Source organism: Papio anubis, chromosome 1 (genome assembly GCF_008728515.1).
Source record: "Papio anubis isolate 15944 chromosome 1, Panubis1.0, whole genome shotgun sequence".
In the NCBI taxonomy this organism is placed as follows: Eukaryota; Metazoa; Chordata; class Mammalia; order Primates; family Cercopithecidae; genus Papio; species Papio anubis.
In genome coordinates, this window is record NC_044976.1 from 144019943 (window position 1) to 144047440 (window position 27498).

At 34.7% G+C, this 27498-nt stretch overlaps 1 protein-coding gene across 2 annotated transcripts in view; it reads right to left on the reverse strand.

Moving 5' to 3' along the window:
* The window catches only part of SPATA17 (spermatogenesis associated 17), a 228590-nt gene that overhangs the window by 38985 nt on the left and 162107 nt on the right, over positions 1 to 27498 (reverse strand). The window contains exon 10 of one of the 2 annotated variants that reach the window (XR_001895561.2): positions 8507 to 8636. The exons of the other annotated variant lie outside the window; for it this stretch is intronic. The gene's annotated coding sequence lies outside the window, so the exon portion shown is untranslated. The remainder of the gene's footprint in view (positions 1 to 8506; positions 8637 to 27498) is intronic. 2 annotated transcript variants of the gene reach the window in all.

The following is a 27498-nucleotide window of genomic DNA, read 5'->3' on the forward strand; positions in this document are numbered from 1 at the left end:
TGCAATTATTTTTTACCAGTTGTAGGTTGCCTTTTCATGTTGTTGACTGTTTCCTTTGCTGTGCAGATGTTTTTTAGTTTAGATTTGGTTTAGCTTGATGCTTTTTAGTTCCATTTTATTTGTTTTTGTTTCTGTAGCCTGAATTTCTGGTGTGATATTCAAAAAATCATTTCCAAGGCCAATATCAAAGAAGTTCCACCTATACTCTCTTCTAGGATTTTTATGAATTCAGGTGTTACATTTAGGTCTTTTATCAATTTTAAGTTGATTTTTATGTATGGTATAAAATAGGATCCAATTTCATTCTTTTGCATTTGGAAATCCAGTTTCTCGGCATCATTTGTTGAAGAGACTATCAGTTCCCCACTGTGTCCTCTTGGTGTGCTTGTCAAAAATTAGTTGACCATATATGTTTCAATTTATTTCTGGGTTCTCTATTCTGTTCCATTGGTCAATGTTTCTGTTTTTTATGCTAGTACCATACTGTTTTGATTACTATAGTTTTGTAATATAACTTTAAATCAGAAAGTATGATGTCTCCAACATTGTTTTTCTTCATATTGCCTTGACTATTCAGGGTTTTTGTGTGTGTGTGTGGTTCCATACAAATTTTAGGATTTTTATTTTCTCTTTATATGAAGAATGGCATTATAATTTTAAGTTCCCAGGTACATGTGCCAAAATGTGCACATTTGTTACATAGGGGAAATGTGTGCCCTGTGGTTTGCTGCACCTATCAATCCATCAACTAGGTACTAAGCCCAGCATGCATTAGCTTTTTTCCCTAATGCTCTAACCTCTCCCTGCTCTCTCCCAACAGGCCCCAGTGTGTGTTGTTCCCCTCCCTGTGTCCATGTGTTCTCATTGTTCAGTTATCACTTATGAGTGAGAACATGCAGTGTTTGGTTTTCTATTCCTGCATTAGTTTGCTGAAGATAATGGCTTCCAGCTTCATCCATGTCCCTGTAAAGGACATGATCTCCTTCCTTTTCATGGCTGTATGGTATTCCATGTTGTATATGTACCACATTTTCTTTATCCAGTCTATCATTGATGGGCATTTGGGTTGATTCCATGTCTTTGCTATTGTGAATAGTGCTGCAATGAACAGACACATGCATGTATCTTTATCATAGAATGATTTATATTCCTTTGGGTATATGCCCAGCAATGGGATTGCTGGATCAAATGGTGTTTCTGGTTCTAAATCCTGGATGAATCACCACACTGTCTTCCACAATGGTTGAACTAATTTACATTCCCTCCAACAGTGTAAAAGCATTCCCTATTTCTCTGCAGGCATTGTAATTTTAATAGAAATTGTCTTAAATGCGTATATTGCTTTGGGTAGTATGGACATTTTAACAATATTAATTCTTCCCATGCATAAACGTAGGATACCTTTCCAATTATTTGTTTATTCTTCAATTTATTCCATTAATGTTTTATAGTTTTTAGTAAAAATATTTAATTTTTATATTAAAGCATAAACTGTATAGCATAGAAAATGAATTCATGTTAACAAAGGGCAAATTAATCTTTTAATAATCAGTTTTTCCAAATGGCTCTTATTCTAATACACCATGAAAACGGAGCTAATGATGTGTAAATTTTAAATGAGATAAAGACAGCATTAGAGATTTGGAATATCACTATAATGTAAGTAATCAAAATATAATAATAGATATAAAAAAGATCACTAAATATAATAAAAGCTAAAATGTATGCTGTTTACTATGTGAGAATAGTTTATATTGTTCTTCAATTCCATTATCAGAAAAACACTGTAAGGAAAGTAAAATATTTTCCCCTTTCCACAAATTAGAAACCTGAGGTACAGAGAATTTAAATAATTTGCTTAAAATTATGCACCGATCTGGAATTTGAACATGAAATCTCACTTCAGAATGCAGTTTCATAATTATTATATTTTAATGCCTTGAGTTTCATATATAGTGATTTTAATGACTGTTTTGAAATTTACTACTGGGTTGAAAAGATAAATCTTTCTCTAATTGGTAAAATATATTTAGAAGATAGTACTAAGTAATGTTGTAACTCCATAAAAATGCCAACTCTCACTATGACTACTTAAAATCATTCTGGATATATTAGTTAATGGAATTAACCCAAGCACTAAAATAGAATGTAAATGTCAGAAATAAAGAAACAAAAATATCATGAGCTTCAGATAATTATATACCTGGAAACACCAAGAAAATCAACAGATAAATAATTAGATCTATTAAAAATGTTCAAGAATCTTTACAGTAACTGTTACAGACTAAATTGTGTCCTCCCCAAATTCATATAATAAAGCTCTAACCTCCAATGTGACTATATTTGGGCCTATAAAGAGATAATAATGGTTAAGTGAATAAAGGTGGGACTTTAAGTTGATTGGGCTGCTGTCTTAATAAGAGGAAGAAACACCAGAGATTTTTCTGTCTCCATTTTTACAGAGGCCATGTGAGGACATGGGTGAGAAGGCTTCATCTGCAAGTCGGGGAAGAGAGGCCTCACCAGAAACCGACCCTGAGCTTGGAGTTACAGCCTGCACAGTTGTGGTAAAACAGATGTCTTGTTTAAGCCACCCATCTGTAGTATATTCTTACAGCAGCCTGAGCAGACTCATAAAATAACAAGAATATATATAAATAATGAAAGTTACTGTATAACAAGAGCCAGCTAGAAAATAAATAAGAAAAGAACTTTCCCACAATAACAATAAAATATAAATTACTTAAGAATAAATCTAACAACAAATGTGTAGAATCTACATGAAGACTACAATTTTTATTGAGAAACATAGTGTGTTCTTGGAAAACAAAGCTCAATTCATTAAAATCAAGGAAATGTTAGTTCAGTCGTTAATTTTATACCCATGTGACTGGTAAAACTTTTAGGTGAATAATAAATGTTAGAATGTAGACTATATCCCTGCTGTAGACTAAATATGTACTTTGGAAAATGGATATGAAACAAATTTAAAGATCTAAATATCCTACAATCCAATAATACTTTTCTTTCATATTTGCACCAAGAGATATGTAACTTAACAGATATGTATATGTTATATAACTACAGATAACCAACATAACATTCATATTAGGATGATTTATCAGAGCAAAAGGCTGATTACCAAACCAGATTAATCTTTAGTAAAATTGATAAATTGTGGCAAATCCATGTGTAGAATATTCTACACTAGTAAAAAAGAATGAAATGCAGCTACACACAATGGGTGTGCCATATAAAAAGCTAAAAAAACCCCAACATGGTATGATTTACACATTCATGTAAATACATTTACATGTATATTACTTGTTTTGTATATCTCAGGAACTTTTAATGCATTTGTATTTATATGAATACAAAAAAGAACAGTTCTATTCTTCTGAAGTCTTTTGGCATTCTTATTGATTCCATCTTTTCTGTTCTTAATTAGAGATAGCCACTCTCCTGAATGTTTTAAATGATTTCTTTGCTTTTCTCTATACTTTTATCAGGTATGTTTTTATTTCTAAATAATAGTTTGTTTTGTATATTTTAGGAACACTTAATGTATCTGTATTCATATGAATATTTGTATTCATATAAATTCAACACGTATACAAACATATACATATTGAATATAAATATACACATATTAATATAAATAAAAATACAATTTATTTATATTTGTATTTTACATATATGTATATGTATTTTATACATATGCATATGAAAGAAAAGTGTTACTGGATTGTAGGATACTTACATCTTTAAATTTGTTTCATATCTGTTTTCCAAAGTACATATTTAGTCTATAGCAGAGATATAGTCTACATTCTTTCTAACATTTATTATTAACCTAAAAATTTTACCAATCACATAGGTATGAAATTAATGATTGAACTAACATTTCCTTAATTTTAATGAATTGAGCTTTGTTTTCCAAGAACACATTATAAATACATATACATATAAATTTATATGTATTTGTATAAAATACATATGAAATACAAATGTATATAAATGTATTTGTATTTATATGAATACAAAGACACTAAAAGTTCCTAAATATACAAAACAAACTATTATTTAGGAATAAAAACATACGCAATAAAAATAAGAGAAAAGCAAAGAAATCATTTAAAAAATTCAGGATAGTGGCTATCTCTAATTAAGAACAAAATAGATGGAATCAACAAGAATGCCAAAAGATTTCAGAAGAATAGAACTGTTCTTTTTCTAAACTGATGAACTGATGGATAATTTTTTGTATAATTATTTTTATAAGTAATATTCTGGTATTCTATACCTACTTGACACATAATGAAGACAATTTTAAATATATATAATATACAAAACTGTTAACATTATAAAAGAACAGTTAATCAATATAAAATAATAGAAATTCAACAAAAATCCCAAAGTAAATAAAATGGTAACTAAGTGAAATGAATAATAAAAATAATAGAATTGCTAACCATGGAGAAACGACAGAATAAATGGTATGAAGAAAACTCAGTAGCTATTTGGAAAATGGCAGAGGTCCTTACCTATCAATAATTACCTTGACTGTAAATGGATGACATTCTACAGTTAAAAGACCATAGAGTGGCTGAACAGATTTTAAAAAGAGACCCAACTATATGCTGCCTACAAGAGACTGATTTCACCTGTAAGGAAACAAACTGAACATGAGGGCATGGAAAAAGTTATTCCATGAAAATGGAAACCCAAAGAAAGCAGGAGTATATCTATACTAGTATCAGATAAAATAGTAAAATAGTAGAAATAGATGAAGAAGATTCATTATATAATGATAAAGGGGTTAATTCAGCAAAAGGATATAACAATCAAAAATATACATGCACCCAACAACAGAGCACTTAAGTAGATATATAAAACAATTATTAAAAGATCTAAAGGGAGAGATACACTGGAATACAATAATAACAGGAGACTTCAACACCCCATTTTCAGCAATGAACACATCATCTAGGCAGAAAATCAACTATGAAATATTAAATTTAAACTGTACTCTAGACTAAATGCATACACGATCTTGAGAAGAAATAAGGAGATTCCTTGGAAGAAAGAATTGACAAGGAAGTACAAATCCATTGAGGGTAGTAGTGGTCAGCATTTGCCCCATGGTATATACTTGTCCACAGAGTCCTGAGTCTGGGTATAACCTCCCACATGCTCAAAAAATAGATGCTTAGAACTAGAGCAGAGTGAAAAATTAAACTAGAGAACTCTATATAAAACTGGAATGCCTAAAAAATAACATTCTCAGTCGGTGAACTAGAAAAAGAAAAAGACTTTAGTAGGGAGAATTTGAGCATATCTAACTATCCCATTCTTAGTCCTAGACTGAGTAAAGAGCAGGAAAAAAAGTCTTTCCTGAGAGTTCCTAACCATGAACTCATACTCATGTAGGTTTGGACCTCGATTAATATAACTAGGTAAAAATATCAGATCAAAATTTAGTTTTCTTTGTTCCTAGGTGGGGAGTGTCACAATGCACTTTGCAAAACCAAACAAAAAACTCTGAAAAAATGCACTTTAAATCAGGTTTCAAAAAAGTCCCATATATAAAGTTCTAATGAATAAAAACTCACAATCAAACATTCTAAGACAAAAAATGATAAAAACAAACAAAAATTGAAAAATAACAAAAAGAAGGGCTAAAAATCTTTTGGGTTAAAAATCAGTTATGCATGAGAGTTAATGGAAAGACCTCAAAATTAGACAGATAAATATTTTGGATTCTTGATAGTGAATATAAAGTGTCTTATATATTTAAAGAAAAAGGGAATTAAAAGTATGAAAACTAAACAAGCAACTATCAATTGAGCAGGCTGACTTGAAAAAGAATGAAGTATATCTTTCATATATATAAAAAAATAGAAAACAGAAACCCCATATGTTATAAAACACAGTACAAACAACTGAATTTTATAAAAGGAAAACAATTCTAATAAAAGCATACAAAAATCAGCAAAAAGGGACAAAGAAATGAAAAAATATAAATATATATATTTATTTTATATCTATATCTATATATATCATATCAATATATATCATATATAGAAGTTATGGCTGATTCCAGGAAATATTAGAGAACACCACTATTTGAAGATATAGCAGCTAAGATTTTTCCAATTTGGTGGAAGACACCACAGATTAAGTAACCCAAGGAATACTACGCAGGATAAATAAAAATGAAATCTATACCTAAATGAAGGGTTCATATATGTAATTAGAAAAATAGTAAGAAAAAGACAAACACACGAACAGAAATATGAGTAAAAGATATAAAACATGTAGTTTACAAGAGACCAAGTGGTCAACAAGTGTCTGAAAAGATTTTTAGCATAAGTTGTTATCAAAACAATGTAAGTTTTCAAAGAGAGAATTTTTACCTATTATAAAATTAATGATATAAAAATATTCAGTGTTGGTGAGAATGTAGGGAAATAAAAATTCACACAAATGGTTGAAAATGTAAATTAATCTTTCTGTAAGACATTTGGGAAGATGGATCAAAAGTCTTAAAAACATGCATACTCATTAATCCAGGGTTTCTCACAGGTGGCATAACTGACATTTTAGGTGGATAATTCTTTGCTGCAGGGGATACCCTGTGCATTGTAGGAAGTTTAGCAATCCCTGATCTCTCTTTACCCTTTAGATTCCTGTAGCCTCCTTCATTAAGTTGTGACAATCAAAAACACACTGCCAAAATCATAAAATCAACCCTTGTAGAGAGCCACTCCTTTAACTTGTTATTCCCATTTTAGGAACTCATTTCTAAGGACATACATTTTGGGGCAAAGTTTGCATTGCTCCTTTTAACATTACCTTTGAATTTGAAATTTTGGAAAATTAATTTAAAAGACAAATTAATACAAAATCAGAGGATACCAGTTAAATAATGTTATCCACATAACACAGCATAATTAATGCTAAACATCTTCCATCTTAAAAAAAAACAAAAACAAAAAATGATACTTTACCATCTATCTCCCTATAGCTATTGCTCTCTCTTCTCCCATTCACAGCCAAACTTATCCACATTTTTATCTACACATGCTATCTTCTTTAAAATTTACCTAATCAACCAACTCCAGTCTGGACTTGTCTCCCATATTGTCATTGAATCAACTTCTGCTAAGTAACCAGTGACCTTCATTTTGCTAAATCTACGGGGATTTTTCACTATTCATTTTATTTGAATTCACAGCATCATTTGACATGGCTCATCACTCCTTTATTCTTATTGCATTGTCTTTCCTTGACTTATTTGATAAGCATATTCCCTCAGCTTTCCTCACATTTATCTACCTCCTTTACAGGGTTATCCCACTTCAAATGGCCATTAGATACTGGCATTCCTCAAAACTTCTCCTAGCCCTCCTCTCTTCTTACTCTGTGTTCTCACTCTAGGAAATTTCTTCTAGGCTATGGTTTGACCCTAGTCTCTTTATATCCTCAAAATTTCATATTGAAATTTGATCTCCAGTGTGGTGGTGTTGAGAGGTGGGGCCTAGTGGGAGGTGTCTGAATCATGGGGACAGATCCTGCATGAATGGCTTGGTGCCATTTCATTCTAGCAGTAGTGAGTGAATTCTTGCTTTCGTGAGATGGGATTCTGGGGGATTGGATAAGTTGGGACGCCCCTTAGGTTTGGTCCCTCTTTGCCCCTGCCTGCTTTGCCCTTAACCTTCTCTGCCATGTTTTAATGCAGCACAAAATTCCTCACCAGAAGCTGAGCAGATGCCAGCACCATGCTTCTTGTGCAGTCTACAAAACTATGAGCTAAATAAACCTCTTTAAAAACTACCCGCTTCGGGTATTCCTTTATAGCAACAAAAAATAGACTAGGACAATCTACTTTCATGGTTTCTATTATTATTTACGAACCAAATATACTCAATTTTGTGATTCTAGTAAAAACTCTTGTTCCAAGCAATGCACCTCTATATTCAATTATATTCTATTCTATATTTTATTTGACATATCTAATTGGATGAGTTAAAGTCGTTTCAAACTCAAAAACGTTCAAGATTGAACTCAGGGATTCTTCTCTGTGACTGACTCCTAATTCTAGCCCTTTTCTTCTTTTCCAAGTCTCAATGAGTAATACCATTCTAAATCTAGTAGCCTTTTGCAGAAAGTCAAAAGTAGTAAGCAAACTTACTTTCTTATTCCATCATACTCAATCCATTTTCAAGTTTTAACATTATCTGTATTCTTAATACTTCTAAAGTTAATTCATATCTCTCCAAATCCACTGCCATTCTTCTAGAACAAACTACATTAAATATAATTTGGACTACTGCTCACAAACTTGTCTCTTCTCCATTCATTCTGGTCTCTCTAAAATTCAGTATCCACATTGTATCCAGAGAAAACTTCTTAAAAGCATAAACCTCACTTTTTCAACACTTGCTTAAAACCATTTAACTCTCCTAAAGACTGAATTCTTTAGGATGGCCTAGAGGGTACCTACATGTTCTATATCCAGCCAGATCTCCGGTCTTCTTGTTTAACATCTTTGTCCTTATTCTCTGAACTTCAGTCCTAATAACTTTTTGAAGCTGGAAAGTTCATGTTCCTTGAGAACTGGAAGTCCATGTTGTCTGCAATCATAGGTGTTTGGCACTTACTGATCCTTCTGTCCAGAAGCTACCTCCCGCATCCACTCACCACACACACACATACACACACACACACACACACACACACAGTATTCCTATTTGTGATCACCATTTCTTCCCATTTCAGATGAAGCATCATTTTCTCTACGAGTTCCCCCAGATTTCCTAGACAAGTTAGGGTTCTTTACTATCCAGTCTTACAGATATATGACCTTTTCCTTTGGGGTATTTAGAACAGTGATTAATTTACATTCTAAATTGTCTAGCATACTTCCTGCCCCACAGAAGGTGTTCAGTATTTGTTGAATGACTAAAGACAACTGTTGCTAAATATGATCTTCAAGGAGTTTTAGCTGGCCTTAAGAAAATGGAAGCTGCCTAAATCCAAATATCTCCATACATTATAATATTATCAAGGAACACAAGTAAAACTAAACATGACACATACCTTCAGCCTTACTAGGAAGTAAAGAATACAAATCTTGTTACTTATAATTAAAGAAAGAAGCATCAAAGTCTGAGAGTTAATACAGTAGCTTTCCTCATTGTTGCAAACCTTTGGGTGTCAAAAGCAAGGGAAGAGAAAGCTTACTGAAGGCTATAGAAGGAGGTGAGGGGCACAGAGAACGCTGATTAAAATAACCTCCAGAAAGATAAACTTCAAAACTAAGTGTTAAAAGGCTAAACACAGGCCTGTGACTTGATAGTTCATGGCATCAACTATAGATAGAGAAGAGCATGGAATCTGAAGAGATTGCTTCTAGGGAAGAGGGTGATAGAGAAATATGCCCCCTTGAGTCAGAAATGGAAGAAAAGGAGGAAGTAAAAGTGGAAAAATAAGGATCCTGCAGAAATAAAACCACAAGACATCAGCTCCCTCTTCTTCCCTAAACATAATTTTATTAAAGAAGCCAAATTTACCATACTAACAAAAATGTATGTACTTGACCTAGGAACTCTGTCCATAAAATAAAGAAAATAAGTAAAAATAAAACCTCATTAAAAAGTCACTGTGAGGTGAAAAAATCAAAGTGAAAATTCAAACGTTTTAGCAAATGAAAATTCTGGAAAACAATAAGAAAACATTCCAAATTGAATTAAATATTCTCAAACAAGAATTAAGAAATATTTTTATATAAAAACTCACAAACTAAGAACAGAAATGTACCCAAAACCAGAAAGATATGCAGGAAGCTTATTTAAACCCAGAAAAGAAACTGAGGAAAAAGACAAAATCATATCGGAAAAGTAAATTATACATGGCCCAAAGGAAATAGATTTGAATACAAATTTAAAAGAAAGCCAAAAAAAAAAAAAAAAAAGAAAAAGAAAAATTAAATAAGTAATATGGGTGAGAGAGAAAAGGGTTAAAGTGACAGATAAGCAAAGAAGATTCAACGTTAAATATAATTAGAGTCCCTAAGATGATGAAAGAGTAAAAAAGAATATTTCAAACTATAATAAATATTTTCAGAAATATGAGAAAGCTTTAAATCTATATATTGAAAGGAACAACTATGTACCTGAAAAAATGTAAACTGAAATGATAAACCGTAAGCCACAAAACTAACACATATATGATGGTGTTCCCATAAGTTTATAATTTACTGTATGGTTTTTAACTATATTTTTACTGTAACTTTTCTATATTTAGATACATTTATATACTCAAATACTTATCGTTGCATTACAACTGTCTACAATATTCACTACAGGAACATGCTGTACAGGTTTTTAGCTTAGGAGCAATAGGCTATACCATATAGCCTAGGTCTGTAGTAGGCTATACCATCTAGGTTTGTGTAAGTACACTTTATGATGTTCACACAACTACATTATCTAATGATACATTTCTCAGAGCATATCCCCATTAAAGTGATGATTGACTGTATTAATCTTTAAAGACAAAGAAAAATATTCAGAGCATTCAGGCAAAATGTGATGTCCAAGGATGGTAACTGAATACAACAGGCTATGAAAGAATATATCAAGTGCAAACTTACTTTCTGTATGTATCAGGGTGGTAGATTATATGTTCAAAAGTGAGATTGAAATAGTACTGTAAGAATAATAAAATACTGGCAATGAATAAGAGGTGGTTTTATTTTCTCTATTTGCTTCTCTCTTTTCTAAATTTTCTAAAATTAAAGTGAATTCTTGCAATCTAATCATATAAAATATAGTTTTCAGAAAAGCATGATAAATTAATTCAATTTAATTGTTTGAGATTCCCTTTTCTGAATGAGAATAATGAATGGGGACTGTACCAGAAATGCTAAAATTAAGAGGAAAATCAGCATGCAGAGAAACATGGGAAGCTGAAGTTCAGTAATACAAAATGTTTCATAAAGTTACAGGGAAATTATTGGGCATGCCTATAGAATATGCATGTGTGATCCTAGTCATTAACCTATAGACAAATAACAAGATGTGGCCAATAGCAGAGCAGAAAATTGTACCTAGAAGAAAAATATTAGACTCATGTAATATAGCCCATTTAAAGGTAGCTTTTGAAACCACATGAAGTAAACTATGCTGCAATTTCAGGGCAACATCTTGAGGGTAAAATTGATTTGGTATGTTTCCACTCAGTCGAGGATCTTACTTTGGATAGACACACACATCATCACCACCATCTGTATTAGTTCTTTCTCACACTGCTATAAAGAACTGCCTGAGACTGGGTAAATTATAAAGAAAAGAGGTTTAATTGACCCAGTTCCACAGGGCTGGGGAGGCCTCAGGAAACTTACAATCATGGCAGAAGGGGAAGCAAACATTTCCTTCTTCACATGATGGCAGCAAGGAGAACGAGAGTTGAATGAAGGGGAAAGCCTCTTATAAAACTGTCAGATCTTATGAGAACTTGTTTGCTATTATGAGAATAGCATGTGGGAAACTGACACCTTGATTCAATTACCTCCAGTGTGTCCCTCCCACCACAGTTGAGGATTATGGGAACTACAATTCAAGATGAGATTTAGGTGGGGACATAGCCAAACCATATCACCATCTGGAAGATTTGTTCACAAGAAAACTGGGAGAAACAAGAGGATGCATTTACTAAATATCCTCCAGTTTGATATCCTTTAATAATCTTAAAACAGTTTCATCCCAGCACTTTGGGAGGCTGAGGCAAGCAGATCACGAGGTCAGGAGATCAAGACCTTCCTGGCTAACATGGTGAAATCCTGCCTCTACTAAAAATACAAAAAATTAGCCAGGTGTGGTGGTGGGTGCCTGTAGTCACAGCTACTTGGGAGGCTGAGGCAGGAGAATGGCATGAATCCAGGAGGCGGAGCTTGCAGTGAGCCAAGATGATTCCACTGCACTCCAGCCTGATCGACAGAGTAAGACTCCATCTCAAGAAAAAAAAAAAAAGAAAGAAAAAACAATATGTTTCAGATTTCACTAAAATATAACTTCTATAATATTTACTAAGAGGTACTCATTTTTTCTTCTAATTTTTTTTAAGGCCAGTTCCCTGTAAGACTAATTCATGAGCTGAACCCAAAGGAAGTAAAAGCAGATAAGAATAGCTGAGTTATGAGAAAACTAGAGACATATAAGAGATTTATTTGATCAACAGTATGTATAAAAACTAGATCAATTTTAGCACCATGCTGGGAGAATAACACTTTATAAACTAGAGAGGGTTTATACCAGGAACACAAGGATGGTTCAATATTACAGCATATATTGATGTAGTACATTGTTTTAAAAGGTTAAAGAGGAAAAACATATTGATCTTTTTAGATACTAAGAAATTATTTAATAGAATTCAATAATTACATCACTCAAAAAGGTAACTTCTTAATATTTCAATATCATATTTTAACTACTTATATGTATATATGACACTATCAAGTAGTTAAAATTGTGTGTGTGTGTATATTATGTATCCAATAGCCAACTTTATGCTCAGAAGTGAATGATGACTATTTTTATCTATTTTTCATTAATAACTTAAATAATAAGGTAAAAGAAAATCCTAATCAGAATAGAAATACAAAATAATTAGAAATATGCTTAGCCAATAATTGGAAACTGGAAAAGTTACAAAATTCTTCTTAAGGTCAATTTAAAAATTTTTAATAAATTGAGAGAGAAAGCATGTTCTTGAATGCTAAGACTCAATATATTAAAAGTCAATTCTTCCTAAATTAACCTATAAATTTATTCAGTAGCAAACATAATTCCAGTTGATTTATGACTAAAGATGTGTGTACATCTTTTGTAAAAACCACTGAGAATAACCAGTGTTAACAACAATGAAGGGATATGTATATATGTGGAATAAAGTACTTTTTCATTCATTCTGCTTCAGAGCAGTTTGATAATACATAATGGAAGTATTAATAATATGTGATCACTCTACATCAGTCAGAGTTCTCCAAGGAAAGATAACCAATGAGATAGATGTCAGGGGAGGGGTGAATGTATTTTAAAGAACTGGCTTGTGCAATTTTGGAAACTGGCAGGTTTTATATCTGTAAGGCAGTCCACTCCAGTAAACTGAAAACACAAACAGGAATTGATGTTGCAGCCTTGAAGCAGAATATCTTCTCTGGGAACCCTCTGTTTTTGTTCTTAAAACCTCTAACTTATTGAATGAGACCCACCCACATTATGGAGGGTAATCTAGTTTACATAAAGTCAACTGATTATAGATCTTAAGCACATCAGCAAAACACCTTCACAACATCACCTAGACAGTGTTTGATTAAATAATGGTATTATAGCCTAGTCAAACTGACATAACATAAAACTAACCATCACATTCTTTGACTCAGAAATTTTACTTTCAGGAAATCATTAGGGCAAAGATACATGTATATGTATAAAAACATTCATCTCAGTGGCAGTACCCAAAACATACTGCTGCTAAATAGTTTGATAGGGTCCTACCTAGAAGTACACATAAATATCCATTTGAATTCTCCATGCCAAACCTCCAGATATAGCCAGAAGGACAGTTGAATAAGTACTATTAGCTAACTTTTGTGTTCATGTTATATTTCAAGAATTTCCATGATTCTTAAGACCAAAGTCAGCCTCTTTCTAAGGCATAATGTATATTTCCTATTTATATTTCCAGTCATTTGGGGTCCCCTTATTCTAGTAAAACCTCCTCTTGTCTGAGTCAAATCAAGACCAGAAAGTCACAGAAAGATATTAAAGCAATAATCTTATACTTTGGAATGAAGGCAGTAGGTATGGAGGCCACAATTCACACTGATATCTTGGCCCAGTTTCCTACAACAGCAAGAATAAAGTCAATTGAGGCCTTCAAATTTAAAAACATAAGTTTAAGAGTTTAATCGTAGAGAAATGCAGAGATAACGCATTCCATGATCTTTGTCAGATGAAGAATTTAACTCTCATTCTAGATGAGTAACAATGCAGAGAAGACTGGCATATGTTGAATTTTTAGAGACTTACAAACTTCTTATTTTATTTTTTTAAGAGATGAGGTATTTCTCTGTCACCTAGGCTGGAGTGCAATTGTGCCATCATGGCTTACTGCAGCCTCCAACTCATGGGCTCATACAATCCTCCCACATCAACCTCTCAAGTAGATGGAACTACAGACATGTGCCAGCATGCCTAGAAAATTTTGAAATTTTTTGTGGAGACAGGGTCTCACTACATTGCCCAGGCTGGTCTCAAACTCCTAGGCTCAAGGAATCCTCCTGCCTCAGCCTCCCAAAGTGCTAGGATTACAGAACTGAGCCATTGCACCTGGCCTGAGACTTAGAAACTTCAGGAGAAACTTTTCATAAAGTTCAGGAATCATATTGGGATTAAAAACTTTCAGAAAGAAAATTTCATAGGCAAGCTATTAAACCTCTCACTGTCAGAAAAAGATTTTGTCCTCCACCACAGTGTACAGCTGCACATCTAGGGCAAACATCTTACCTGGGGAAGTGTAAATCTTACAGACCTCCGAAGGAAATGTTAACCACAGTCTCTTCAGAGCTGTATAGTTATTAATAATCTAATGGAGAGATCTCTCAGTTTCAAGCTTTATTGCAGTTACAAAATACAGAGATTTTAAAAAAGGCTTACCATGCTTCTTTGTAAAAAATTTGTTCCATTATGTTTGTTCATCACTTAAATGAAATATTTTAGAATCAAATGCAAATTGTGCCCTTAGGTTAATGATTATAATGAATATGCTCAGATCTAATCTTTTGAAAATCTTGGACACATCATTGCACATATTATTTCCATTTACAAGATAAAATTCAAATCAGGAACCCTGTTGTATCATTTTTAAAAGCATAATTGGAAATTACTAAACAATGTATCAAATTGATCAGAAACAAACCAGATTAAAAAACAAAGGTAGCATAAATGTTAGTATATGTTAGTATGCATCTTAACATAATACATTAGCATATGTTAGTTAGCATATGTTAGTATGCATCTTAACATAATACATTTAAAGTATTCTATGGGCTAAATATTATTTTAGTAAGTAATACAATACGATATTTGGCTCTGCCCAATTTTCTGAAATGCATAATAGGCTACAGCATACATATACATATATAAATATATGCATATACAAATGCATCTATAGATTTATAATAAAAATTCACGTAAATTTTTACTTTTCCTGAAGCCTACTGTCCTTAGAAAGACTAAACAAGGGTAGTCAGAGGAAGAAAACTGAAGAAATTCAGTCTCTAATATACTGTCAAAGAGGGAGAGAGAAAAAACACTTAAACTGAATATTTGATTATTGAAGGCCATCCTCATAAGCAAAGTATTTTCCCTCAATTACACCTAATTATTTAATTGTTTACATTTGCTAATGAAATGAAACAACACAAAACAAACAACTGTAAGGGGCTGTTTTTCAGCAAGTGCATAATCATCAATCAGCATGTATGGAAAGATTCTTAAAATTATATGAAGCTGGTCTGTTTAAATAGAAAGGCATATTTTATCCCAATCAATGCATAAAAGTAAAATTATCCATAACTGAGGCATGTTTCTCTGCTGTACAGTTCAGCTGTAATGATCCCCACACACTGCACTTGCACATCAATTATGATAATCATAATCACGGTCGTTAAGCTGAATGTTCATTATTATCAGGATGCTGGTGACAGCAGATTCAATCACTGGGTGCAATGGGCAAGCAGTCACAGTCCCACCCAAGTTTCTGCAGACAACGATGTGCCACATTAAATCTATGATGTGTTCTACATCCCACTCCATTCCAAAAGCCATAGACAGTAAAGGTCAACTTTATGTTCTGTGCAATATGCTTAGGTTCTCTAAATTAATTCTTTAGGGTACTGGATATTTTTATGCTTTAAAGCTTATAAAATCCTGTTTAGGACCAAAATGCATGTGAAAATAACAAAAAAGGACTTCTCTACTGTTGTAATTCACCTGTAATAAGATGTATGAGGAAAAGCTCTATCAACATGAACCATCTTGAAAGAGTCTCTTCCTGAATTTTGCAAACAAGGGAAAACATGAAATGGTTCCATTAAAATCAGTTGTCTAAAATGTCTATGGAAACTCATTCCAATTCAGATAAAGGCTTTAGAATATCATTTCTGCTTCAGTAAATATGAACATATGTGAATGTTTTGACAACCAAAAGGATGTTTTTAGTACACTGAATTTTTTAGTGTCCAACTCTTTTAGATCTACCCAAATAGATTAAATTAATAGTGACTGGTAGATTCTCCTTATTTAATTTCACATCTAGTTTAAATATGGAGATCAGCACAATAAAGAATTTATAAATACAAAGAATTTACCTGATCTTAAAAGGTTCGACCATTTAAGACACAGACTTAGATTCTAACAACTTAACTTGGGCAGTTTACAAATAGACTAAAAAAAAATGAGTAAATTATATGGTATATATATACATTATCTTATTACTGATTTCCACACTTTCAAAAATTATATGTATGCTACTTTTCATTATTTACTTTCATACTTTTGAGAAAAAATAGTATTATTTGCTCTAAATTTGCTGACTCTGGTTTCTTTGTATAGTGTTCTTCATTTCAATAGCATTAAAAATAAAACAAAAATGTAAATAATATTTGATACATATGAATGTGATGAGAGGAAGAGTATTTACTTACCTTTGATTTTCTGCCAACTGACATCTTTTAACACAATTGGTTAATAAATCATTCGAAAAGTACAACTTCTATGTTTAAAAATAATATAAGTGGATGAAAGATTTCTACATAGACAATCTTAAAACATAATGGGAAGAGTGAAGGATAGAAGTCAAATATACTTGCTTGAGCTTTCTTGGCTAAAGTCAATCTATTGCATTCAACTCCATCTTGCCATAGAAGAAGGATAAGTTCATGTCAGCCCTGTCTTGTCTTTTCTTTTCTTTTCTTTGTCTTTTCTTTTTTTTTTTTTTTTTTTTTTTTAGACGGAGTCTAGCTCTGTCGCCCAGGCTGTAGTGCAGTGGCGTGATCTCGACTCACCGCAAACTCCGCCTCCCGGATTCACGCCATTCTCCTGCCTCAGCCTCCCAAGTAGCTGGGATTACAGGCGCCCACCACCGCGCCTGGCTAATTTTTTGTATTTTTACTAGAGACGGGGTTTCACCGTGTTAGCCAGGATGATCGCCATCTCCTGACCTCGTGATCTGCCCGCCTCAGCCTCCCAAAGTGCAGCCTTTTCTTTCTTCAACATTTTGAACCTGACATCTCTAGTTTCTGTAAGATTTTCTCTAATCCACTAATAATTAATAAATTGAAGCCTCAAATTTCCAATATCAAGAAACAAAGTTTTATAAAAGTATAGAAAAAAGTCTTTTAGCAACCTATTGAATGCAAGCCCCATCCAAGTTGCTTAATATCAAATCAAATTATAAAGTATTTCTAATAATTCTAAGATTTTATGTTTAACCAATAAAATGAATACCTATGTATTGTACAGATTGTGCTAGCCACCACACAGAGACATAGTTTTGTTTGTTTTTTTTGTTTGTATTTGTTTTTTGAGACGGAGTCTCACTCTGTTGCCCAGCCTGGAGTGCAGTGGCGCAATCTCTGTTCATTACAACTTCTGCCTCCCAGGTTCAAGCATTTCTCCTGCCTCAGTCTCCTGAGTAGCTGGGATTACAGGTGTGCACCACCATGCCCAGCTAATTTTTGTAAGTTTGTTTATTTAATGGTATTGTTTATTTTAAGAGATAAGAAGAAGATGGGGAGAAATCAGGAAGAGAGGGAGGAAAAGAGGAAGAAAAAAGGAAGGAAAGTAAGGAGGGAGGGAGAAATGTAAAGTTGTTTTGCATAATTTTCTACATGGTTTTGTATGGGGTTAGAGGGGCTGATGATGTATTATGATCTCTGGGTGTGGTGGCTCAAGCCTGTAGTCCCAGCACTTTTGGAAACCTTGGCTTGATGGATCACTTGTGGCCAGGAGTTCGAGACCAGCCTGGCCGGCATGATAAAACCCCATCTCTACAAAAAATACAAAAATTAGCTGGGCATGGTGGTGCATGCCCATAATCCCAGCTATTTTGGATGCTGAGGCATGAGAATCGCTTGAGCTTGGGAGGCGGAGGTTGCAGTGAACTGAGATTGCACCACTGTACTTCAGCCTTGGCAACAGAGCAAGACTCTTTATCTCAAAAAAAAAAAAAAACAGTAATAATAATAAAAATAAAAATATCTACAATTTTTCTTTTAATTTTTAGGGTGATATGGTTTGGCTCTGTGTCCCCATCCAAATCTCATGTAAAATTGTAATCCTCATGTGTCAAGGGAGGGATCTGGTAGGAGGTAATTGGATTATAGGGGTGGTATCCCCCATGCTGTGCTTGTGACAGTGAGTTTTCATGAGATCTGATTGTTTTAAAAAAGTATTTGGCAGTTCTCCCTTGCACTCTTCTCTCTCACCTGCTACCATGTAAGACATGCCTTGCTTCCCCTTCACCTTCTACCATCTGCCATGATTGTAAGTTTCCTGAGGCTTCCCCAGTCATGCAGAACTGTGAGTCCATTAAACCTCTTTCTTTTAAAAATTACCCAGTCTCAGGTTCTCAAGTAGTTCGTTCCTTCCTTCCTTCCTTTCTTTTCTTTTAAGACAGAGTCTCACTCTATCACCCAGGCTGACGTGCAATGGGGTGGTCTCGGCTCACTTCAACCTCCACCTCCTGGGTTCAAGCGATTCTCTTGCGTCAGCCTCCCGAGTAGCTTGGATTACAGGTGTGTGCTACCACACCCATTTAATTTTTGTATCTTTAGAAGAGATGGGGTTTCACCATGTTGGCCAGGCTGGTCTCGAACTCCTGACCTTGTGATCCACCCGCCTTGGCCAGGTAGTTTCTTTATCACAGTGTGAAAACAGACTAATACACAGGGACAACAAGAATAATTGTGTGTGATAATTTTCCTTAAGTATGTATGCTTTTTAAAAGTATATGGAGGCATAAAATTATTTCTCCAGAGTAACAAAATATACTATTTTTCTTTTTACTGCATATTCAAAAGTTTTTATATTTCCATAAAGTTGCTTACTTTATGGTTAGGTAAATGCATATTCTCGAAAAATACATCAGAAAATATGAAGTGAATCTGTTGCATAAAACCAAAAGGAAGTATTATTTTAGGAAACACATTTTGCACAAGAACATTTCGTACTCTGAAGCAGCTTAATGTCACAAGTCATTTATATTTTAAAGAAATGAACACCTCCTTGAATTAAATAGAATGGTGAGATGGTATCAAAGCAACAAATGTTTATGTTAAATAGAAAATGAGATACAGATCACATTACACATGTTTAAAATATGAAATTAGATAAATAGTTAAAAAGCATATTTAGCTTACATTCTGAATGGCTGCATATCAATTAGAAACATTTGCAGCCAACAGACACATGAAAAATGCTCATCATCACTGGACATCAGAGAAATGCAAATCAAAACCACAATTAGATACCATCTCACACCAGTTAGAATGGCGATCATTAAAAAGTCAGGAAACAACAGGTGCTGGAGAGGATGTGGAGAAACGGGAACACTTTTACACTGTTGGTGGGACTGTAAACTAGTTCAACCATTGTGGAATACAGTGTGGCGATTCCTCAAGGATCTAGAACTAGAAATGCCATTTGACCCAGCCATCCCATTATTGGGTATATACCCAAAGGATTATAAATCATGCTGCTATAAAGACACATGTACATGTATGTTTACTGCGGCACAATTCACAACAGCAAAGACTTGGAACCAACCCAAATGTCTGTCAATGATAGACTGGATTAAGAAAATGTGGCACATATACACTATGGAATACTATGCAGCCATAAAAAAGGATGAATTCATGTCCTTTGTAGGGACATGGATGCAGCTGGAAAGCATCATTCTCAGCAAACTATCACAAGAATAGAAAGCCAAACACCATGTGTTCTCACTCATAGGTGGGAGTTGAACAATGAGATCACTTGGACACAGGAAGGGGAACATCACACACTAGGGCCTGGTGTGGGGTGGAGGGAGGGGGGAGGGATAGCATTAGGAGATATACTTAATGTAAATGAGGAGTTAATGGGTGCAGCACACCAACATGGCACATGTATACATATGCAACAAACCTGCCTATTGTGCACATGTACCCTAGAACATAAAGTATAATTTTAAAAAAAAGAAAAATGTGCCTAGAACAAGTTGATTGCTGAATTTTATGAAATGACATTGCTATGGCTTCAGTTGGTTCTCACCAAAACTCATGTTGAAATTTGATCCCCAATGTGGTGGTTTTAGGAGGTGGAATCTAGTGGAAGGTGTTTGGGTCATGGCAACAGATATCTCATGAATTGCTTGGTGCCATTCTAGTAGTTCTGAGTGAGTTCTCTCTGATTATATTAGATTCTTAAGAGGATGGATTAATTCCCTCAAGGGTTGGTTATTATAAATCCAGTACGCCTCTTGGGTTTTGCCTCCTCGTGTGCCTGCTTCCCCTTTGACCTTCTCCGCCATGTTATGACACAGCACAAAAGCCCTCACCAGAAGCCAGGAAGATGCCAGTGCCAGCCTTATTGTACTTTTCAGACTCCAGAACCGTGAGCTAAATAAGCCTCTTGTCTTATAAATTACTTAGTCTCGGGTATTCTGTTATAGCAACACAAAACAGACCAAGACAGATATTATCATCAACATTTAGGTTTGTCAATCAGTTCTAAGGGTGAACTAGGTCAAACGACTCACTGTATACATTCTTTATGCCTTGGAATTACTAACATTTTTGAAGGCCATTTTTAATTAAGATGTCTTAGTAGCTGCCAAAAAAAAAATTACTTTCTGAAGTATCCAATTTACTTTCCAGCATGTCTCACCCCTTGGCAATCCCATATTTATAATGTCCTTTAAAAAAGAATGTTTCTTAGAGTTTAGTAAAGAAACACCTTGTTTTTCTTTTGGGTCTAACATTTCTTCCTTTTGAGAAAGGAAGATCCATCTGTGACTTTTGTCTTCCTTTTTATGTTGGACACCAGGAAGCTGAAATTCATAAATCACCACCACAGTGATGTTTTCCCTTTATGTTGCAGGCATATAAACTCTTCTCATCTTAGATCATTTCCCCGTATCCTTACTTCAATAATATGACCCTTATTGCATTTTACTTTTATTTAATTATTTATTTTTATTTTTTGAGACAGTCTCGCTCTGTCACCAGGCTGGAGTGCAGTGGTGCGATTTCGGCTCACTGCAACCTCTGCTTCCCAGGTTCAAGCGATTCTCCTGCCTCAGCCTCCCGAGTAGCTAGGACTACAGGCACGCATCACTACGCCCAGCTGCTAATTTTTGTATTTTTATTTGTATTTTACTTTTAGAAAGATGCCTTAAATCCCTTCAGGAAGGAGGCAGTATGCAAAGGAATGAATCCTCACTGATAGACTATTAATAGAATCATTAGGTCTGGTAATATGTGGAACCATACCCTTTCTAGTGGCTCCAATCTTTTTCCAGAAAGTCAACTCATTTTGTGTAAATTCTAAGATGTGTGTGTGTGTGTGTGTGTGTGTGTGTGTATTTTTTAATTGTTAGTGAAGGAAATCAAAATATTCCTCTCTGAAACACTGGGGATCACAGAGCTGAAGAAGGTTAAAATGCAGGGGCACATTCTGCCCTTCCCCTTTGCCTTTCCCACCTAAAGGCAGGCACTTTTACAACACTTGCTTATCAGCTCAGAAACAGAGCTCAGAGACAGTGGCGCCAGAAGATCCTGGAGGAGACTTTGTTCTTTCCATGAATGTATCTTCCCACATTTTCCTGCGTTTTGGAAGTGTGGAGATACACTATTCTTTGTTTTGTCACTATATAGAATGTAGAGCTCTTTATTAAAGTACTATTTATGCAAGGCCCCTATGCCACTGCTTTGAGAAATACTTTTGAACTGAGGTCTCTTCCACGTGATGGGTATGGCATGTGTTAATACAATTTGACTGAGTTTTTCTCTTGTTAATCTGACTTTTCAGGAAAATATCTCAACTAAGAATCTATGAGGGAAAGAAAAGAAATTATATTTTCTCCCTACAAGGAGCAACAGGTTAAATGCATAGTAAGAACTTTCCCTTTTCATCTCTTATAGTCCAAGACATGTGTTCCCAATTCAGACATTTTTATTTAAGAGGTAAAAAATATTTTGAAATCAGATAAGAAATATTTGTTTTCTTTCTTCCTTTATATATCATGTTTTCTGACTAATGTTCTTAATTCTGAAGCCCTTATTGAATTATAATATGGGCAAGTAATATACATATACATTATCCTGTTCATTCAGATCTATTGAAAGTTTTATTCTAAGCCAAAAATTAAATTAAAAAGCTATAGATATAAAACATAATATGATGAACCATAATATTTAAATTTTGCAGAATATGTAGTGTAATGACAGTTACACTAAATGTTTTCAGAAAAGCAAACTCTCTTAGGAATGTCCTTAGACAGTAAAATAGGTTTCCTTTTATATGTGATTTTTTTTCATTTCAGGGTGTACATATACACAGGTTTGTTATATGAATATATTATGTTAATACTGGGGTTTGGACTTTTATTGATCCCATCACCCAAATGCTGAACATAGCACTCAATAAGTAGTTTTTCAGCCCTTGCCCCAATTCCTCCCTCCCTCCCTCCCCTCTTTTGGAGACCCCAGTATCTATTTTTTCCATCTTTATGTCCATGTGTACTCATTGTTTAGCTCCCACTTAAAAGTCAGAACACGCAGAATTTGATTTTCTATGTCTGCATTAATTCACTTAGAATAATGACCTCCAGCTACACCAATGTTGCTGCAAAGGACATGACTTCATTCTTTTTTATGGCTATATAGTATTCCATGGTATATATGTGCCACTCAATTCTTTTCCCTATATATAAGTGCAGCACAAAGATAAATATGTATATGTATGTTTGTATACAAGTATACATTGTTAACTATAATCACCATGCTGTATGTGTGCTGCATATATAACATGTATGTTAGGTGGTATAGCCTGAATTTTGTAGCCCATCCCCCCCCCCAACCACTCATGTGTTGAAGCCTAACTCTCAATGTGACTATATATTGGAGACAGAGCTTTTAAGAAGGTGATTAAGTTTAAATGATGTCATACAACAGTCTGTGAGTGCTGGGTTTTGAGCTAGAGTAGGAACATATTGCTAAGGAAGCACATAACATGGCAGAAACAATATCTTATATTTCCAGTGCCTAGAAAAAAATTCTTGACTAATAAACAGATAAAGAGATATTGGGACTCAAGGACTTCATCAGCTCTATTGACAGAAACCAGGACCAGAGATGAGATTATATCAGCTAAGACACCAAGAGTTTGAAGTACATGGTGCAGAGAAAGCAGAAAAGACTTAAGGCAGATTGTGGGACTTCTTGGATTCTACAAGGACTGGACCACTATTCAAGCAAAGGGAAGAATGACTCCTAAGGGGATTCAGAGATCACTGGGGCTGCTACTCCTACAAGAGGCCCAAGGAGCAGGACTGTTTCCTTCTAGGTTTCAAAGACTGGGGCCACCTCTCCAGATTCCATGGGGCAGGATGACCCTGTTCAGTGCCTCTAGGGCAGGACCCACCTTTACAGGGAGCCTTGTGGGCAGGGCCCTTGCAGAGAGACTCTGCCTCACCCACAGAGTCATCAGGGTGACCCTGCCATCCCAGAGGAACTGGAGAGCAAAATATTGAACCAAAAAGTATTATTTTCAAGTCTTAACATCAAATAGAATTTGCCTTGTTAGGTTTTACACTTCTCTGAGACACATCATCCATTCCTTTCTTCCAATTTTTCCCTTTTGGCATAGAAATATCTCCCCTTTGCGTGTCTTATTATTGCATTTTGGAAGCACATAACTTGACTGGTTTCACAGGTTCACAGCTAGAGAGGCAGTTTACCTCAGGATGAGGCAAGTTTCACCCGTATCTGATTATATGGTATTTCTTGGTAGTTCTTTCTTTGTTTTCCCACAGCTTTACTGAGGTGTAATTCACAAATTAAATACACCTGCAGTGACTCAACAGATTACTTTGGTTGTATGGACATTTTAACAATTTAAATTCTTCCAGTTCATGAACACAGCATATCCTTGCCAATACATGTCATCTTTTGTCTTTTTGTTAATAGCCATTCTAACATGTGTGAGGTTACATGCCATTGTGGTTTCTATTTACATTTCCCTGATGATTAGTAATGTAGAGCATCTTCTCATATACTTGTTGACCATTTGTAAAAATTGTATATATTTACAGTGTACAACATGATGTTCTGATATACATATGCATTGTGAAATGATTACCACAATCATGCTAATTAACATATGCATAACATTTAGCACAGTTATTTCTATTTTGTGATAAGAACATTTAAGATCTATGCTCTGGGTCATTTTCAAGTATACAATACATTATTAATTTTAGTCACCATGCTGTATAATAGATCTCCAGAACTATTCATCCTAATTGGAACTTGGTACCTTCTGACAATCGTCTCCTTCTCATTTCTCACCCCTACCTCCTGCCTCAAGTCCCTAGTAACCACAATTCCACTCTGTACTTCTGAGTTTGATTTTTTTCAGATTTCACATATAAATGACGTCATGCAGTATTTGTCTTTCTGTGCCTAACATTTCATTTAGTGTAAGGTTCTCCAGGTTCATCCATGTTATCACAAATGACAGAATGTCCTTCTTTTTAAAAGCTGAATAGTATTCCAATGTGTATATCTAGCACATTTTCTTTATCCATTTATCCTTCAATGAATAATTTGATCCCATATCTTGGCGATTTTGAAAATGCTGCAGTAAACATGGGGCTGCAGATATCTCTTCAATATACTGACTTCACTTCCTTTGAATCTATACCCAGGAATAGGATTGCTGGATTGTACAGTAGTTCTATTTTTAATTTTTTGAAGAACCACCATTTTCCATAATGACTGTACTAATCTGTATTCCCACAAATAGTGTACAAGCATTCCATTTTCTCCACATCCTTGCCAATATGTTATCTTTTGTCTTTTTGGTAATAGCCATTCTAACATGTGTAAAGTTATATCTCATTGTGGTTTCTGTTTGCATTTCCCTGATGATTAGTGATGCTGAGCATCTTCTCATATACTTGTTGGCCATTTGTATGTCTTCTTTTGAGAAATGTCTATTCCAGTTTTTGCCCATTTTTAAAAGAGGTTATTTGTTTTCTTGCTATTGAGCTGTATGAGTTCCTTATATATTTCAGATATTAACTCTATCAATTTGTATGGTTTGCAAATATTTCTTCCTATTTCATAGTTTGTCTCCTTATGCTGTTGATCATTTCCTTTGCTGTGCAAAGCTTTTTGGTTTGATGCAATTCTATTTGTCTATTTTTGCTTTTGTTGCCTATACTTTTGGGGTCATATCCAAAAAATAATTGCTTAGACCAATGTCAAGAAGCTTTTTTCCTATATTTCCTTCTAGTAGTTTTACAGTTTCAGGTCTTAATCTAGTTTTAGTTGATATTTGCATATAGTGTGAGATAAGGATTCACTTTCATTCTTCTGCATGTGGATATACAGTTTTCTCATCACCGTTCGTTGAAGAGACCATCCTGTCCCCATTGTGTGTATTTGGCACCTTTGTCAAAGATCAATTGGGCATAAATGTGTGCATTTATTTCTGGGCTCTGTATCCTATTCCATTTTTTATCCCAGGATCATGTTGTATTGATTACTATGACTTTGTAATATAATTTGAAATCAGGTAGTGTGATCCTTACATCTTTAGTCTTTTTGCTCAAGACTGCTTTGGCTGTTCAGGGTCTTTTGTGGTTCAGGAATTTTAGGATTGTTTTTCCTTTTCTTCTTCTTTTTTGTTTTTTCTCTTTTGAGACAGAGTCTTACTTTTTCACCCAGGCTGGAGTGCTGTGGCACGATCTCAGCTCACTGCAACCTCCGTCTCCAAGTTTCAAGCGATTCTCCTGCCTCAGCCTCCCAAGTAGCTGGGACCACAGGTGGGCACCACCACACCTGGCTACATTTTGTATTATTAGTAGAGGCAGGGTTTCACCATGTTGGCCATGCTGGTCTCGAACTCCTGATCTCAAGTGATCTGCCCACCTTGGCCTCCCAAAGCGCTGGGATTACAGGCATGAGCCACCCAGCCTGGTCAAGGATTATTTTTTCTGTTTCTGTGAAAAATGACATTGGGATTTTGATAGGGATTGCATTGACTCAATAGATCACTTTGTTTAGATGGACATTTTAACAATATTAAATTCTCCCAGTCCATGAACACAGAATACCTTTCCATTTATTTGTGTCTTCTTTAATTTATGTCATCAGTATTTTATAGTTTTCAGTGTACAGATCTTTTACTTCCTTAGTTATTCCTATATGGGATTATTATCTTGATTTCTTTTTGGGACAGTTCATTGTTAGTGTATGGAAATGCTACTAATATTTGTATGTTAATTTTGTATCCTGAAACCTTATTGCATTTGTTTATTAGTTCTAATAGTCTTTGGTGTGGAGTCTTTAGGGTTTTTAATATTTAAGATCATGTCATCTGCAAACAGACAATTTTACATCTTCCTTCCCAGTATGGATGCCTTTTCTCTCTTTCTCTTGCCTAATTGCTCTGGCTAGGACTTCCAGTACTATACTGAATAGTAGTTGTAAGACTGGGCATCCTTGAGGCCGGGTGCGGTGGCTCATGCCTGTAATCCCAGAACTTTGGGAGGATGATGCCAGTAGATCACAAGGTCAGGGGAAGGAGACCATCATGGCTAATATGGTGAAACCCCGTCTCTATTAAAAATACAAAAAAATTAGCCAGGCGTGGTGGCGTGTGCCTGTAGTTCTAGCTACTTGGGAGGCTGAGGCAGGAGAATCACTTGAATCTGGGGGGCGGAGGTTGTAGTGAGCCAAGATTGCGCCATTGCACTCCAGCCTGAGTGACAGAGCGAGACTTCATCTCAAAAAAGAAAAAAAAAAAAAAGAGTGGGCATCCTTGTCATGTTCCTATGATTTAGCTATGACTTTAGAGTTTAGAGCGGGTACTAAATGTATTAAGATTCTTGTGGCTTTTGAGATGGAAAGAATGTATTTGCATTCAAGAGTGCATGAGTTTTGGGTGCTAGGAATGGAAGGCTATGAAATGAATTCTGTTTCCCCAGAATTCATAGGTTGAATCTCTAACCTGTAATGTGACTGTATTAGAAACAGAACCTGTAAAGAGGTGATTAAGGTTAAATAAGGTCATGAAGGGAGGGTCCTGGTCTCTTGGGATTAGTGCCCTTACAGGGAGAGACACAAGAGAGCCTGCCCTCTCTCTGCCCAGAAAGAAGAGG